General features: G+C 40.9%; 1 protein-coding gene across 4 annotated transcripts in view; it reads left to right on the forward strand.

Moving 5' to 3' along the window:
• Positions 1–49: 49 nt before the first annotated feature.
• HSD17B6 (hydroxysteroid 17-beta dehydrogenase 6) overlaps positions 50–15,137 on the forward strand; it is a 32,875-nt gene continuing 17,787 nt past the window's right edge. Inside the window, exon 1 of one of the 4 annotated variants that reach the window (XM_033435993.2) lies at positions 50–140. The gene's annotated coding sequence lies outside the window, so the exon portion shown is untranslated. Of the gene's footprint in view, positions 141–9,877; positions 10,027–15,137 lie in introns of those variants that run through there. The other 3 variants (XM_033435994.2, XM_033435991.1, XM_033435992.2) reach the window with 3 other exon arrangements.

A 15,137-nucleotide genomic window follows, 5' to 3' on the forward strand; every position in this document is an offset into this window, starting at 1 on the left:
TGGGAATTGTAGTTCCCATTCGGAGGTCGGCCTGAGCGAGGGAGGCGCTCCCGCGGTCTCCACCCGCCCGCTTCGACACTCCACTGCTCAGGTGGGCAGAAGGAGGCTGCGCCCATTCCAGGGATATCTTCTGCCTAAAGGTGAGCCTTGGAGCATATAGATTTAGGTTATTAAGATGAAGTAAAAGAGTTTCTCCGCTAACTTTATGACTGTTTTAGAAACAATGTTAACCAATATCTCTTTTTTTTAAGATTAAAAAATTTTTTATTTATCTTTGGCTGAGTTGGGTCTTCGTTGCTGCGCATGGGCTTTCTCTAGTTGCGGGAATGGGAGCTACTCTTCGTTGCGGTGCGCGGGCTTCTCATTGCAGTGGCTTCTCTTGTTGTGGAGCATGGGCTCTAGGCGTGCAGGCTTCAGTAGTTATGGTACATGGGCTCAGTAGTTGTGGCTCGTGGCCTGTAGAGCACAGGCTCAGTAGTTGTGGCGCACGGGCTTAGTTGCTCCGCGGCACGTGGGATCTTCCCGGACCAGGGCTCGAACCTGTGACCGCTGCGTTGGCAGGCGTATTCTTAACCACTGTGCCACCACGGAAACCCAACCAATATCTTTTAAAGAGGGTTTGGAAATTAGTTCTTTGTAGAATTACTAGGTCCAATATGTGGAAATAAATGATGACCAACCAAATGAGAAAAGCAAAAGCTATTTATTCAAGAGCTTGCTATGTTTAGAAAGGGAGTCAGCCACCGTCACTTGTATTTTGGCAGAGACTCATAGACAGGCAGAGGAGTGGAAAAGATTAATAGTGAAAAAAGGGAAGGTTTCAGGTATGTCCTGATTCAAGGCTGTTTTCATGGGTAAGTTGTAGGTGGGCTAACTCAAGAGAGGGGCATCCTATGTGATTGGTTAGGGGTGCACATGTGGCTTTCTCTGGTTGGTCCTAAGTTGGAAGTGGGGACAAAAATTAGGGAAGCTCTCAGTTGTTAATCAAGTCCTGGCTATTTTGAGCGGATTGTTATATGGGTTATTTGGCTTCCTGGACTATCACTAGACACCGCAGTCTGACTTCCTATAAGTCTGACTTAAGCAGGCTGGCTTCCTGGGCTGTTTATTATAGATAAGGGGGCTGGTTTCCTGGGTAGGCTTCGGGCAGGTTGTGGGTCAGAGTTCTGTTTTTAAATATGGTCTGGTCATTGTTTGTTTGTATATTCAGTCTCTCAAATAGAACACCCAGGAATACTAAAATCTGAATCAGAGGAAGCTTGCAGAAGCATGGAGAGCTTTACTCTCCATGTAAAGGAGCCTGTTTGCTATCGATGTGCAGATCTGCCAATAAGTCTGACCAGGTAAAGATACATCTCATCTCAAAGGTGGACTGGGGTGGGCAGTCTGGTAATCACATCAGTGTTGTGTCACATGAAAACTATCATTTTCATGAATTTTATTTTTACAATAATAGTAGGAAAGCAACGAGAGAATAGACTCTCTAGTAGGTTATTATTAGCCCAATCTTGAAAGTGATCATGGTCCCTTAGCTTCTGTGGGCAAAGTTGTGAAAAATAGGCTCTGGACAGATCATATTTATTTGAATATTTCTAGAAATGTGACATCCTGCACAAATCTTAGTTGATTTTCACAATCTCCGTGCATCCTGTTTTCAGTAGAGTGAATTTCATTGCTGGGAAGGTCTTCACTCTAATAACAGTAACAAGAGTGCCAGTAGAGTTCTCTTTTCCAGAACCACATGCCCTGGGCTTTTTAATGGAGGTTTCTCAGTTTCTTTACTGGAGATTCCTTATTGCTCCCTTTAGGAACTGACTTCTTTGAGCTATTTGGGAGTCCCCTATTTAAATTTCAGGACCATTAAGGAGGGCACACTGTAAGGAGCTAAGACATAAGGGGGGAAAGCAAAGGAGGTTTATTTATTGAGTTCCTATTGTATGCTTCATTTATTTAACATAAGTTTTCCTCACCAGAAAAAAGGGCATAATAATAGCTAACGTTTATATAGCATTTGCTATGCTGTCAAGGATGTATGTGATAGGTACTAATATTATCCCTGTTTTACAGATGGGGACATATGCTGAGAATTAATTTGCCCCAGGTCACAAACCTAGTAAGTAGGAGAGCCAGACATCCTGACTCCAGAGTCTGTGTGATTCACTCCTAATCTATAAGCTATGTGTCTACAAGGGATTGTTGTAAGGGTTAAATGAGATAAAGTAAGAGGTGCCTGGCCCAGCTCGTAGCCCAGAACCACTCAAAGTGAGAAAGCTATTATTTTGTGAAAGTGCTCTGGTATAGAGGCTTTTATCCCAAGGGCCACTGGGAGGCAGTATTGCCATTCAGTTGGTTTCCCCTTGTGCTTTCATCCTCATAGGTGCAAAACCCCTTTGTCCTTCAAGCCTTATGCTATCTACCATCCCCTTTACATTTACTATTTATGTCTGCTATCAACCTCTTTGGGTAATCTGTCAGCCCTAGTTCTCTCTCTTCAAGTTCTTTGCAGACGTAGAACCTACTTCATGGACTTGCAGTCCAGCTCCTGTTGTTATTCTGGATGTTTTTAGCATGTAAAAGGATGATCTGTTTGGGAAAGATATAGTTCATTCAGTCATTCTTTAACTTATTCATTTATTCCACAAAGAGTTATTGAAAATTTGTGTTGGACATTTAGTTAGGCTCTGTGGAGAAAAAGTGATATGGGTTCTACCTCCGAGAAAGTTATAGTCTAGCAGGGGCAATGGACCCAAATCAAGAAGTATAATGACATGTTATAGATGAATTTATAACCCAGCTGTCTATTGGCATCAGCATTTCTTTTCAACATCTTTATTGGAATATAATTACTTTACAATGTTGTGTTAGTTTCTGCTATATAACAAAGTGAATCAGCTATACGTATAAATATATCCCCATATCACCTCCCTCTTGAGCCTCCCTCCCGCCCTCCCTATCCCACCGCTCTAGGTGGTCACAAAGCATGGAGATGATCTCCCTGTGCTATGTGGCTGCTTCCCACTAGCTATCTATTTTACATTTGGTAGTGTATATATGTCAGTGCCACTCTCTCACTTTGTCCCAGCTTACCCTTCCCCCTCCCCGTGTCCTCAAGTCTACTTCTGCATCTTTATTCCTGTCCTGCCCTTAGGTTCTTCAGAACCATTTTTTTTTTTTTTTTCACGGGCCCAGCCGCTCCGCGGCATGTGGGATCCTCCCGGACCAGGGCACGAACCCGTGTCCCCTACATCGGCAGGCGGACTCTCAACCACTGTGCCACCAGGGAAGCCCAGAACCATTTTTTTTTTTAAATTTTAGATTCCATATATATGTGTTAGCATATGGTATTTGTTTTTCTCTTTCTGACTTACTTGACTCTGTATGACAGACGCTAGATCTATCCACCTCACTACAAATAACTCAATTTCGTTTCTTTTTATGGCTGAGTAATATTCCATTGTATACATGTGCCACATCTTCTTTATCCATTCATCTGTTGATGGACGTTTAGGTTGGTTCCATGTCCTGGGTCTTGTAAACAGTGCTGCAATGAACATTGTGGTACATCTCTCTCTCTTTTTTTTTTAATTGTTGAATTTTATTTAATTTATTTTTTTATACAGTAGGCTCTTATTCGTTATCCATTTTATACATATTAGTGTATACATGTCAATCCCAATCTCCCAATTCATCACACCACCCCCCACCCTTACCACTTTCCCCCTTAGTGTCCACATGTTTGTTCTCTGCATCTGTGTCTCTATTTCTGCCCTGCAAACTGGTTCATCTGTACCATTTTTCTAGGTTCCACATATATGCATTAATATACGATATTTGTTTTTCTCTTTCTGACTTACTTCACTCTGTATGACAGTCTCTAGATCCATCCACGTCTCAAAAAATGACCCAATTCCATTTCTTTTATGGCTGAGTAATATTCCATTGTATATATGTACCACGTCTTCTTTATCTATTTATCTGTCGATGGACATTTAGGTTGGTTCCATGTCCTGGCTATTGTAAATAATGCTGCAATGAACATTGTGGTGTATGTCTCTTTTTGAATTATGGTTTTCTCAGGGTATATGCCCAGTAGTGGGATTGCTGGGTTGTATGGTAGTTTTTAGTTTTTTAAGGAACCTCCATACTGTTCTCCATAGTGGCTGTATCAATTTACATTCCCAACAACAGTGCAAGAGGATTCCCTTTTCTCCACACCCTCTCCACCATTTATTGTTTGTAGATTTTTGATGATGCCATTCTGACCTGTGTGAGTTGATACCTCATTGTAGTTCTGATTTGCATTTCTCTAATGATTAGTGATGTTGGGCATCTTTTCATGTGTTTGTTGGCAATCTGTATATCTTCTTTGGAGAAATGTCTATTTAGGTCTACTGCCCATTTTTGGATTGGGTTGTTTGTTTTTTTGATATTGAGCTGCATGAGCTGCTTGTAAATTTTGGAGATTAATCCTTTGTCAGTTGCTTCATTTGCAAATATTTTCTCCTATTCTGAGGGTTGTCTTTTGGTCTTGTTTATGGTTTCCTTTGCTTTGAAAAAGCTTTAAAGTTTCATTAGGTCCCATTTGTTTATTTTTGTTTTTATTTCCATTTCTCTAGGAGGTGGGTTGAAAAGGATCTTGCTGTGATTTATGTCATAGAGTGTTCTGCCTATGTTTTCCACTAAGAGTTTTATAGTGTCTGGCCTTACATTTAGGTCTTTAATCCATCTGGAGTTTATTTTTATGTATGGTGTTAGGGAGTGTTCTAATTTCATTCTTTTACATGTAGCTGTCCAGCTTTCCCAGCACCACTTATTGAAGAGGCTGTCTTTTCTCCATTGTATATTCTTGCCTCCTTTATCAAAGATAAGGTGACCATATGTGCATGGGTTTATCTCTGGGTTTTCTATCCTGTTCCATTGATCTATATTTCTGTTTTTGTACCAGTATCATACTGCCTTGATTATTGTAGCTTTGTAGTATAGTCTGAAGCCAGGGCGCCTGATTCCTCCAGCTCCGTTTTTCGTTCTCAAGATTGCTTTGGCTATTCGGGGTCTTTTGTGTTTCCATACAAATTGTGAAATTTTTTGTTCTAGTTCTGTGAAAAGTGCCATTGGTAGTTTGATTAGGGATTGCATTGAATCTGTAGATTGCTTTGGGTAGTATAGTCATTTTCACAATGTTGATTCTTCCAATCCAGGAACATGGTATATCTCTCCATCTGTTTGTATCATCTTTAATTTCTTTCATCAGTGTCTTATAGTTTTCTGCATACAGGTCTTTTGTCTCCTTAGGTAGGTTTATTCCTAGGTATTTTATTCTTTTTGTTGCAGTGGTAAATGGGAGTGTTTCCTTGATTTCTCTTTCAGATTTTTCATCATTAGTGTATAGGAATGCAAGGGATTTCCATGCATTAATTTTGTATCCTGCTACTTTACCAAATTCATTGATTAGCTCTAGTAGTTTTCTGGTAGCATCTTTAGGATTCTCTATGTATAGTATCATGTCATCTGCAAGCAGTGACAGTTTTACTTCTTCTTTTCTGATTTGGATTCCTTTTATTTCTTTTTCTTCTCTGATTGCTGTGGCTAAAACTTCCAAAACTATGTTGAATAATAATGATGAGAGTGGGCAGCCTTGTCTTGTTCCTGATCTTAGTGGAAATGGTTTCAGTTTTTCACCATGGAGAACGATGTTGGCTGTGGGTTTGTCATATATGGCCTTTATTATTTTAAGGTAAGTTCCCTCTATGCCTCCTTTCTGGAGTGTTTTTATCATAAATGGTGTTAAATTTTGTCAAAAGCTTTTTCTGCATCTATTGAGATTATCATATGGTTTTTATCCTTCAGTTTGTTAGTATGGTGTATCACATTGATTGATTTGCGTATACTGAAGAATCCTTGCATTCCTGGGATAAACCCCACTTGATAATGGTGTATGATCCTTTTAATGTGGCATCAGCATTTTTTTAAAGACTTGGACAGTATTGGTACAGGGAGCAAAGGCATAAAAGCGGAAATGGCATGGTGCTTTCAGGAACCTGCCAGTATAGTTCCATATGGTCAGAACTCAGACTTCAAGGGAAGGCATAGTGAGAAATGGGACTAAGAGGCAAGCTATGGCCAGAGCATTGCATGCCAAGCTAAAGAGTGTGGAAATAAAAGTTATTCATCTTCCCCCGGTCAGAGAAATTCTGCATGCCATGAGGTGTGGCCAAAAAAAAAAAAAAAAAAAAAGTTCTTTGTCTTCCATTTTAATTCAGTTTTGGTTAAAATTATAATAAAATATTGATCATAAAGAGTACCCTCATATTTATTTAAATGACAAAGTTTTAGTTTAATCTCACAGGAATGATTCTTTTAACCACAAAGCAAATGATGACTTCAAAGCTGATAAAACATGTGTTATAGGATATTGCAATTGTTTTTTAATCTATATGATGGATATAATATATGAAATTGAATTTCTCACCTAAGCTATAAATGAAGCTAGCAGATTTTTGGTAAATAACCTGCCAATATACATATTGTATTAGGTTTTCTTGTTAATCATAAAGCTATATACTGTTGGGATCTAGCTTCCTCCTTGCAGACTGCTTAAAATAAAGGATGGCAGATTCAGATCAAAACACAGTGTCAAACCTTGTTCCTCCACAGGAATTTGGATTTGTCTGAAGACAGTGGGGAGTCTTGGAAGGCTTTTAAGAAGGGGAGAAACATAATCAGAATTGTGTTTTAGAAATAAACTCTGGAGCCCTGTAAAGGGCAAACAGAAGGGCAAAGAGCAAACAGAGGCAGAGCAATACCAAGAAACTGTTGCTGGAATCCAGGGCACAAGTACTTGTGGCCTGAAGTAAGGCAGTAAAGTAGAGATGGTTGTGATTGTGTGGACGTAAGTGACTTAAGAGATATTACTAAGAATTAATATTGATTGGATGTGGGGGATGAGGAAGTGGTCTAGGATGATTTCCCAGGTTTCAGAATTGGGCACCTGGTTGGAAGGGGTTGTTTGGCACCTAGTGGGCAATCATTAAATGTGTTGAGTATTTGTTGAATACATGTAGGGATAGGAAATAATGTGAAAATAAGGAGGAGGATCAGATTGTACTGAATCATCATTATTTCAGTTTTGAAAAGTTGAGTTTGAGTTGCTACTGTGATACTCCCTAAGCTCTCTATGCTTTTGTTTCATAGCCCTCATCACAGTGTGTAATAATATATTTATTTGTGGGAATATATGTTTAATGTTTATTTTTCCTACTAAAATAATAAGTTCTAAGATTTCAAATATCATGTCTATTTTACACACCTCTTTTAGCTCCAGTAACTAGCATTGGACCTAGCACACAGTAGGGACTCTATGTTTATGGAATGAATGGATGAATTCAAGTGGAAGATGCCCAGCACGTAGTTGGATATGAGGAGCTAGATGTCAGGAGAGGTCTTGACTGAAGGCAGAGATTTGCAAGTCATTAGAATTTGGATCAGGGTTGAAGCTGATGATGACTGAGGTCCCCAAACAAGGAGGATGTGTACAGTGAGAAGAGAGGAAGGGCCAGGATAGAACTCTTAAAGATATTGACTTTAAAAATTGGGTAGAGGAAGAGAAACCAGCAAAAGACAATGAGAACAAATAGGAATAGAAGCAGGAGAACTAGGAGAGTGTGATTTCATAGGAGCCAAGAGAGCAGAGTTGTGAAAGGGTGCTGAAGGATTCTGATACCAGTTCCATTGTGGGGCATGGGTGTGTTTCCCTACACATCCAAACCAATTCTTTGGATTCCAGCCTAGGTTTCCTATAGTTCAACTCAATTCTGACACTATCTATCCAGAGATAGTGTCAGATTCCACAGGTTAAGGGTTCAGTCCCACAAGACTCCCCCGCCCTCTTCAGATGCCAATTGCAAGCCCAGGTTGTTACCTGTGCTTCTGACTGACTGGCTTTAAATCGAAGGTTCCCACAACTCCCTCCCTGGGTTTGATTAATTTGCTAGAGCGGATTAGGACACGAAGCAGCTGCAGCTCTTTTTTTTTTTTTTTTTAATGTATTTATTTATTTATGGTCGTGTTGGGTCTTCGTTTCTGTGCAAGGGCTTTCTCTAGTTGTGGCAAGCGGGGGTCACTCTTCATCGCGGTGCGCAGGCCTCTCACTATCGCGGCCTCTGTTGTTGCGGAGCACAGGCTCCAGACGCGCAGGCTCAGTAATTGTGGCTCACGGGCCCAGTTGCTCCGCGGCATGTGGGATCTTCCCAGACCAGGGCTCGAACCCGTGTCCCCTGCATTGGCAGGCAGATTCTCAACCACTGCGCCACCAGGGAAGCCCAGCTCTTTTTTTTAAAAAAATTTTTTAACATCTTTATTGGAGTATAATTGCTTTACAATGCTGTGTTAGTTTCTGCTGTACAACAGAGTGAATCAGCTATGCATATACATATATCCCCACATCTCCTCCCTCTTGCGTCTCCCTCCCACCCTCCCTATCCCACCCCTCTGGTAGGACACAAAGCACGGAGCTGATCTCCCTGTGCTATGCAGCTGCTTCCCACTAGCTATCTATTTTACATTTGGTAGTGTATATATGTCCATGCCACTCTCTCACTTCGTCCCAGCTTCCCCTTCCCCCTCCCCGTGTCCTCAAGTCCATTCTCTATGTCTGCGTCTTTATTCCTGTCCAGCTGCAGCTCTTTTGGAAAGGTGTCTGACAGCATTAAGGCTGAGAGCCCCAGTTTGCAGAAGCTGATCTCAGGTTGGCAATCTAAAAGGGGACTCTGCTTCCCCTCTCCCTGACTCCAGCAGAGGCTCCAACTTACTCAGAGGATGGGGGCTTTCTACTTTTAATTTTGGCTGTAACACATCTGATCCTCCAGTTGAGCAAGAATGACACTGGTGAGAACTGTGGGCTTGGCACAAAGGAGTGGAGCAGCCTGGACTCTGACCACAAGAGGGCGGTGTTGTGAAGGAGGTGAGGAAGCGGAGGGTGGGCAGCGTTGGGGAAAGGAAAGGAACCCTGCCCAGTGGGGATTCACGAAGTCCTCTGAAGTCTCCAGGACGGGACTCTTCCTGAGCAAATCGTGTGTGTGTGTGTTGTGTGTGTGTGTGTGTGTGTGTATGTTGGCTTGGGGATAAGATCTGTTTGGAGAAAGTTTTTTTTTAAATAAATTTATTTATTTATTTATTTTTGGCTGTGTTGGGTCAGGTCTTCGTTGCTGTGTGGACTTTAGTTGCGGCGAGCAGTGGCTTCTCTTGTTGCAGAGCACGGGCTGTAGGTGTGCGGGCTTCAGTAGTTGTGACACGCAGGCTCAGTAGTTGCGGCACACGGGCTTAGTTGCTCTGCAGCATGTGGGATCTTCCCGGACCGGGGCTTGAACCCATGTCCCCTGCATTGGCAGGCGGATTCTTTTTTTTTTTTGGCAGGCGGATTCTTAACCACTGCGCCACCAGGGAAGTCCTGAGAAAGATGTTTTTTAAAAAAATTTTTTTAAGTTAAAAAAAATTTTTTTAAAAAGATCTTGATTATGGTTTTTAATTTTCTTAAAAGACCCTTCAACTTTGATTTCTGAAAGAAATTTCATTGCCATTGTGTTCTCTGCTTTTTTGATCTTTATTCTTTTGGAGTTTGAGAAAGTATTGTTTAGAAGTTGAGAGTGATTTTATACTTATAAATAGGACCCCCTGGGTATACTCTGTAAATTGGAATTCTTGACAGTGTGGAAAACCAGCTCTTTTATGATAATGCTGGGAGCTGTGAGGTAAGTTTGTGAACTTTTGGGTAAGCAAGAGCGACCTTATATAATTAAGTCCTGAGAACTGTGTTGCTGAAGCTCTGTGGCCTAGTTTGTGTCCTGCCTTAACCCTACCCCCATCTCCTACTGTGAGCAAGCTCTTTGCAGTGGGAGTGGCGAAACTGTTTTTTCTTTCTTTTTTTTAACCCACGTGACCAGTAAACAAGGGTTTAATAGTCCCATTATTCCTTCTCACTTGTTACATTTCTAATCCTGTGGAGAACGGAGAAGAAGTAAAATTCCAAAGGTAGGTGAAATCTGATGTACATTCCCAAACAAGAATTCCTCAGGTAACATTTTTCCTTTCTCTTTGTGGAATCTCATATACTGATATGAAATGAAGTATGATATATATATATACATGTATATATATACATTTACTATATTTCATATATATCATATTTCATATATGTATATATATATATTTATATTTATGCCAGTACAAGGCATCAGCTGCTGGAGTATTTGCTAATTTTTTCCCACTTGGCAGAGGGATTGAGTCAGCTTTTGGGATGAGACTGAGCTTGGAAAATCTGTTAAGTTTTATGCTTGGACAATGTAGCATCTTCAAAAAGAGTTTGAGGTAACTTATAGTAAAAGACATATATACAAAAAAGTTATTAAAATGCAAATAGAAACATAAAAAAATAGAAAATCAAAGTGATGAAAGAGAGGAGAGAAGGAAAAAAATGCTGTCTACAAGGACTAATAGAATTACTATGATTGAATATTAAATTTGGCCTTAAACTTCTAAGATAATATACAGAACTAGATAATTTAAAAATAATCAATAGTATACTATTTACTTAGAAAAGACAAAATCTTTCCTGGTACTAAATGCATGACAGGATTTATCATGTGGGATCTTGCACGGTGTATAGATGCACAGTGTTCTGGATAAGAATTTTATAACAAACACAGAAGCGATTTTCTTCACACTGTTTGTTTTCTTCTTCTCTTTTTAATAAAAGCGGTATTTTTATTTTCCTAATTTGAGTTGAGAACACACAGGTGGATGGCTCAATGAATTTTCACAAAATTAGTACTTCTGTTAACAGCCACACAGGTCAAGTAATAGAACATTATGAGCACTGTAAACAGCTCACTAATACCTTTCTCAATCATGGACCCCTACTTCCTCCCCAAAGGTAACCAGTAATCTTTTGTAGCAACCTAAATTAGTTTTGTCTCTTTAAAACTTTATGTAGATGGAATAATATAGTATGTGTTCTTTTGTGTCACAATATTATATTTATGAGATTCATTCATGTAATTGTGTGTAGCTATAGTTTGTTTTTGTCACCGTATAGCATTCCATTCCATGAGCATATCTCAACTTATTTATCCATTCTACTCTTTGTGCATGTTTGGGTTGTTTCCAGCTTTTGGCTATCACAAATAATGCTGCTGCAAACCCATCTTATGGTGCACATATTGTGGTGTTGTTGTTAAATACCTAAAATGGAATCTATGGGTATAGGGAAGGTGGGTCTTTATCTTTAGTAGATAATGACAAACTGGTTTTTTCAGATTGATTGAATAAATTTACTCTTTCAATAGCAGTGCTTGATTGTTCTTGCCAACACTTGACATTGTCAGCCTTTTTCAGTTAAAACATTATGGTGGGTGCATAGTGGCATCTAACTGTGATAAACAATTGTTGGCTTGAGTATGTCAACTGAAAGAAAAACACACAATGTAAGAGCTGTGAGTTGAATTTATTCAAGGTCTTACTGAGGACTACAGCCTGGGAGACAGCCTCTCAGATAGCTCTGAGGAACTACACCAAAGGGGTAGGGGGAGAAGCCAGTATATGTATGATTTTGGCTAGGGGATGTGTGCAGTCAAGCATACATCTTGGTAACAGGTTACTACTAATCATGAGGATCAGATATCTTAGTTAATGATTTTAGTGCTTTTCTCTGTAGGAGAAGATGCAAGAATCTGGGTTCATTAAAATTTCCCCCCTGAGATATCTCTGTCTATCTAAGGCATCTGTTTTTCCAAAGCACAGAGTGCCTTATCACATTTTTCATCCTGAATTCTTTTCAGGGTGTACTGCCGGTCAGTGACTGCAGAGGTGGGCAACATTCTTTGTTTTAAAGTAACACCTAGTCTGTATGCCCAATGTGAGAACAAAATATGTCATGGTGGATCTATCGGTCCATGAATCCATGTGCTGTTTATAGACTCACTCTTAGGATCAGTGACTAGACTGTTTGGAGCTTATAGACAAGCCCAGGTCTGAAGATTTAAAAGAAGGGAGTAAAAGCTATTCTTTACTTTGCCATGTGCTGTAGAGAGTGCAGAGAGAGAAGTCCTCTGCTTGAGACTGAAGAAAGTCAGGGTGAACGAGGATGGCCCAACGTCGTGATAAAAAGCAGATAGAAATGACTAAGGATGTTGCTATACCTGGAGTTGCACATATTGTGAAAAGGTGGAAGTGGTAGGGCTCAGGGAGAAAGGCCCAGAATGGCAATAATAAAACAACAACCAGGGCTTCCCTGGTGGCGCAGTGGTTGAGAGTCCGCCTGCCGATGCAGGGGACACGGGTTCGTGCCCCGGTCTGGGAGGATCCCACATGCTGCGGAGCGGCTGGGCCCGTGAGCCATGGCCGCTGGGCTTGCGTGTTCGGAGCCTGTGCTCCGCAACGGGAGAGGCCACGACAGTGAGAGGCCCACGTACCGCAGAAAAAAAACAACAAAAAAGCAAGAACCGCCAAAATAATGCTAATAATATCTAACAATTACATAGTGCTTTACACGCGTTAACTCATTTAACTCTCCCAACAAATCACTGAAGGGTTCTTTTCCCATTTTGAAGATGAGCACACAGGTAGAGAGGTTAATTCACTTGCCCAAGGCCACACAACAAGTAAATGGTAAAGCCTGATTTGAACCCAAGTAATCTGGCTTCAGAATCCATGCTCATATTTCTATGTTATCCACAAAGTCAGGGTTAGGGGCAGGGGAACTCATGCAGAGAGATTCTTGGAAAGGAATAAAAGGAAAAGTAGGCAGGGAATTAGCCAAGTAGTCTCATTGGTATCATAACAGACTCCAGAAAAAGTGTTCTGAGAAATGGAATATGTTCTGCACTGTTGCTGAAGAGGAAACTCATGGAAGCCTGAAACACCTCCAGGTTTGCATATGAGAGTCTTCAGCACACCCCAAGCACAATGACTAGGTGGGGAAGCCCAGTTTAGCAGACAGCCTAAAGCACTGAGGATTGCCAATCTCCCTAGGACTTTCCCTTGGTTTTCCCTTTCATTTTCACACCCGTGTCAGGTCTTTTTGGTTGCTCTACTGAGAGTCAGATGACATAGTATCATGGCTAGTTTCTGTTGGGTTTCCAGGTTGTAGAGAAACCAATCAGGGGTAGTAGTCAATATTAACATTTCTAATATCCATACCAATGGCTGTGACCCTATGTTCACCCCAGATTCCAAGGTAACCAGAGAGGTCAATTCATGGGGCCCCAAAGCTTCCTGCTTCCTCTCTAGGGCCCTGTCACTGACCAAGACCTGGGCTGGTGAGGATGGGATCTGGAGACTGATGATGGGGAGGGAGGGACAAAGAAGGGACACCCTGGTGGGTGCTTAGGCAGAGATTAAGCCATCTCTGCTTCCTCCTGGAGCCCCTGGACACTTCCTACTTCTCCACACCTTTTTATACCTTTCTTTCCTCTTCCCCTAGACTTTACTTTTTTCCCCATACTTACATTGCCCCATCCACAAAAATAAATACCCTTCCTTTGGAGAAGAGCTCACTCTGCTAAGTGGGGAGAGCAGAAAGGGAATCTCAGGCTGGGGGATGGCCAGATGACCTCTATAGTTCATTGTAGATAGTCCCAGGATGAAATCTCCAAGACAGAATGGGCCAATGACGTCACTGTTGGTAAAGAAAAGTCTCAGGGGAAACACCTACAGAGTCATGTTTGGATTTGAGCATCTTCATCCCAAGGAGGTGGCTCAGTGAAGACACCTGCTAAGCAGAGCTCAGCTCTCAGTATTGCCCATCTCTCTGAGGCTTCTCTCAGGCTTTCCCTTTCTTTCTCCCAACCTCCTTCAGGTGGTTCTAGTTGTTCAGCCTCAGGACTGATGACACAGGTGGATTTTTCCCCCGCATCTTTGCAAACACTTGTTATCTCTTGTCTTTTTGATAACAGCCATTCTAACATGAAGTGATAGGTTTGATTTGCATTTCCCTGATGATTAGTGATGTTGAGCATCTTTTCATATACCTGTTGGTCATTTATATGACTTCTTTAGAAAAATGTCCATTCAGATCCTCTGCCCATTTTTTAATTGGATTTTTTTTTGCTATTGAGTTTTATGAGTTCCTTATATATTTTGGATATTAACTCCTTAACAGATATATGGTTTGCAGATATTTTCTCTCATTCTATAGGTTGCCTTTTCATTTCACTGACTGTTTCTTTCATTGTGCAGAAACTTTCTAGTCTGATGTCCCACTTATTTTTGCCTTTATTGCTTTTGCTTTTGGTGTCATATCCAAAAACATTGTTGCCAAGACCGATGTCAGGGAATTTTTCCCTGTGTTTTCTTTTAGGAGTTTTATGGTTTCAGGTGTTACATTTAAGTCTTTAATCCATTTTGAATTAATTTCTGTGAGTGGTGAAAATAGGGTCCAGTTTCCTTCTTTTATGTGTGAATATTCCACCACCATTTATTGAGGAGATAATCCTTTCCCCACTGGCTTCTTTGTCAAATATTTGTTGACCATATATGTGTGGGTTTATTTCTGGGCTCTTGATTCTGTTCCATTGGTCAATGTGTCTATTTTTATGCCAGTATTATATTGCTTTGATTACTGTAGGTTTGTAGTATAGTTTGAATTCAGGAATTGTGAAGTCTCCAGCTTTATTCTTCTTTCTCAGAATTGCATTAGTTGTTCAGGGTCTCTTGTGGTTCCATAAGAATTTTAGGATTGTTTTTTCTATTTCTGTGAAAAATGCCATTGGAATTTTGATAGGGATCATATTGAATCTATAGATGGTTTGGGTAGTATGGACATTTAACAATATGAATTCTTGGGACTTCCCTGGTGACACAGTGGTTAATAATCCACCTGCCAATGCATGGGACATGGGTTCAAGCCCTGGTCTAGAAAGATCCCACATGCCACAGAGCAACTAAGCCTGTGTGCCACAACTACTGAGCCTGCGCTCTAGAGCCCGTGAACCACAACTACTGAAGCCTGCACTCCTAGAGCCCGTGCTCCGCAACAAGAGAAGCCACCACAATGAGAAGCCCTCGCACCACAACGAAGAGTAGCCCCCGCTCACTGCAACTAGAGAAAGCCCACGTGCAGCAGTGAAGATCCAACACAGCCATAA

Source organism: Orcinus orca, chromosome 11, assembly GCF_937001465.1.
Source record: "Orcinus orca chromosome 11, mOrcOrc1.1, whole genome shotgun sequence".
Taxonomy (NCBI): domain Eukaryota; kingdom Metazoa; phylum Chordata; class Mammalia; order Artiodactyla; family Delphinidae; genus Orcinus; species Orcinus orca.